Source organism: Solea solea, unplaced genomic scaffold, assembly GCF_958295425.1.
Source record: "Solea solea unplaced genomic scaffold, fSolSol10.1 scaffold_37, whole genome shotgun sequence".
NCBI lineage: Eukaryota > Metazoa > Chordata > Actinopteri > Pleuronectiformes > Soleidae > Solea > Solea solea.
Genome location: NW_026704163.1, coordinates 300,001 through 302,500, shown reverse-complemented (window position 1 = coordinate 302,500; position 2,500 = coordinate 300,001). Strand labels below are relative to the sequence as shown.

At 52.4% G+C, this 2,500-nt stretch overlaps 5 non-coding genes across 5 annotated transcripts; 1 reads left to right on the top strand and 4 right to left on the bottom strand.

Annotated features, from left to right (window-relative positions):
• Positions 1-152: 152 nt before the first annotated feature.
• LOC131453994 (U5 spliceosomal RNA) lies at positions 153-265 on the bottom strand. Its single transcript, XR_009238678.1, has one exon. It is a non-coding gene; the product is annotated as a U5 spliceosomal RNA (small nuclear RNA).
• A 645-nt stretch (positions 266-910) lies between these two features.
• LOC131454406 (U1 spliceosomal RNA) lies at positions 911-1,074 on the bottom strand. Its single transcript, XR_009239073.1, has one exon. It is a non-coding gene; the product is annotated as a U1 spliceosomal RNA (small nuclear RNA).
• A 402-nt stretch (positions 1,075-1,476) lies between these two features.
• LOC131454187 (5S ribosomal RNA) lies at positions 1,477-1,595 on the top strand. The gene has a single exon (XR_009238861.1). It is a non-coding gene; the product is annotated as a 5S ribosomal RNA (ribosomal RNA).
• A 130-nt stretch (positions 1,596-1,725) lies between these two features.
• LOC131454569 (U2 spliceosomal RNA) lies at positions 1,726-1,918 on the bottom strand. Its single transcript, XR_009239228.1, has one exon. It is a non-coding gene; the product is annotated as a U2 spliceosomal RNA (small nuclear RNA).
• Positions 1,919-2,097: 179 nt separating this feature from the next.
• On the bottom strand, positions 2,098-2,209 carry LOC131454087 (U5 spliceosomal RNA). The gene has a single exon (XR_009238767.1). It is a non-coding gene; the product is annotated as a U5 spliceosomal RNA (small nuclear RNA).
• Between the last annotated feature and the right edge of the window lie 291 nt (positions 2,210-2,500).

Below are 2,500 nucleotides of genomic sequence, written 5' to 3'. Positions count from 1 at the left end.
AGATCTTGGCGCACAAGTTACTTGTTGTGGTGCCATGTTTCTGAAGTGCGCATAACAAAGGCTGCTGCCGATCACCTCCGCCCCCAGGCGATCTAAGCGCACCTCTAAGCCGTGACGGACAGCTGCTTGACATTTGACACACTCAAAGGGCGCAGCCATACAGCAAAGCCCACCAAAAATAACTTAAACTCTCGGACGTTCCTCTCCACGGAAGTCTTTAGTAAAAGGCGAAAGACTTGTGCATTTTGAAGAAAAACCAGAGTCGACATAGCCCCTCTCCTTGAGAGCAGCCAAGGAGTCTATCCGCCGGAGTCACCACAGTCTCGGTCGGCCCGGCCGGCCACCTTGGGACAGCCTTTCTTCAACGTTTTTGGTTTGCCGGCCAATCAACCGCCCACATTTGACTGCATGTTTGGAAGCGCATTCTTACTGTTGGTTGTGTGCTGCAGTTTTCTATCAATCGCTGAGGCTGTGGCACATTCCTCGCTCCCGGGCACACCTCCAAGGTTTAGTGGTAGATGTGAGTGCATGAGCAAAGCAGCTCTGTGTCACACCGAGCAGTACAAACTGCCGGGCCGTTTCCCAGCTCCTCCGGGCTTCTGAAATGGTGAGCTGCCCCTGGCATCGCTTCAATATGAGGTCAATGTACAGGAGTGGACGGAACAAGCGCCAAAGTATTAACCCTTGGCATGATGGCCATGGATCCATCTCCAACAATCCAGTTCTCCTACAAAGAGCCGGGAAAGGGAGCATGTCATTTCCTTAGAGCTAAAAGACAACACCCACAACCATCCCATTCCCAGCAACTTGGAAAGACAGGGGATGTCGCTCTGCGAGCACGTGAGAAGCCTGGAGATGGGCACACAAGGCGGAACTTTGGGAGGCTGACCTTTGCTTACAACTACGTCATCGGGGGAGAGCGCGGACGCAGTACCCCACCAGCAAAAATTTTGCAGTCAAGATTCCCACGTTTGGGGAATTTGCAGGGGTCAGCACAACCAGAGTGCAATGGCTGAGCCTCGCCCTGGGTGAACCACCTTCTTGATCATGGTGTCTCCCCTGCCAGGTAAGTATGAGGTGCACTTGCCCGGCACTGGGTGTCTGTTCCCAGACACAGCTCTTTGGCCGATGGTGCAGGAAATGGATAGTCCCAGAGTCCAATGCCTTGACTCAGGTGCTCGTTAATGCTGTGCTGTGTTCAACTTCAACCTCCAGCACACATTGGAGAGGAAACACTCGACCTTTTCACTGGCATACCTGGCTGTCATTTCCTATAGATTCAGCAACAACTGGACCTGACGGCACCAACAGCAGCTTACCCATCTCGGTGTAGCTTCCAAATACTGGAATAGAGTGTAGCAGGTAGTGGCGATAAAGGCTCAAGTGCAGTGTGTTCGGAAGGCTGACTTTTGAGCCCCTCCACGAGCAGGGGGCCTTGCCTGGTCTATAAAAGGAGTCTGTGTCACCTGCCCGTTGGCTAACGGCCACACCACCCTGAGCACGCCCGATCTCGTCTGATCTCGGAAGCTAAGCAGGGTCGGGCCTGGTTAGTACTTGGATGGGAGACTGCCTGGGAATACCAGGTGCTGTAAGCTTTTACACTGCAGCACGCTTTGACACTGCTGCTTCCTTACAAGAAACGTGGGCTTGCAATTACGTTGACGCACGGGCACACGTTAATGTCCTTCCAGTTTCAGCCTTGCTTTGGTTTTCACAGAAAAAAGAGAACGGTGCACCGTTCCTGGTGGCACTGCAATACCAGGTCAATGCAAGGAGTGAAGAGAGCAAGCCCCAGGTTTCACCGCCCAATGCTCAAAAATGCATTTAATATTTAATCCCCATATAGAGGACATATCAGATATTAAACTGATAAGAACAGATACTACACTTGATCTTAGCCAAAAGGCCGAGAAGCGATGGCCCGCCAGTGTCTTGGGCCAACTCAAGATCTTGGCGCACAAGTTACTTGTTGTGGTGCCATGTTTCTGAAGTGCGCATAACAAAGGCTGCTGCCGATCACCTCCGCCCCCAGGTGATCTAAGCGCACCTCTGAGCCGTGACGGACAGCTGCTTGACATTTGACACACTCAAAGGGCGCAGCCATACAGCAAAGCCCACCAAAAATAACTTAAACTCCCGACGTTCCTCTCCACGGAAGTCTTTAGTAAAAGGCGAAAGACTTGTGCATTTTGAAGAAAAACCAGAGTCGACATAGCCCCTCTCCTCGAGAGCAGCCAAGGAGTCTATCCGCCGGAGTCACCACAGTCTCGGTCGGCCCGGCCGGCCACCTTGGGACAGCCTTTCTTCAACGTTTTTGGTTTGCCGGCCAATCAACCGCCCACATTTGACTGCATGTTTGGAAGCGCATTCTTACTGTTGGTTGTGTGCTGCAGTTTTCTATCAATCGCTGAGGCTGTGGCACATTCCTCGCTCCCGGGCACACCTCCAAGGTTTAGTGGTAGATGTGAGTGCATGAGCAAAGCAGCTCTGTGTCACACCG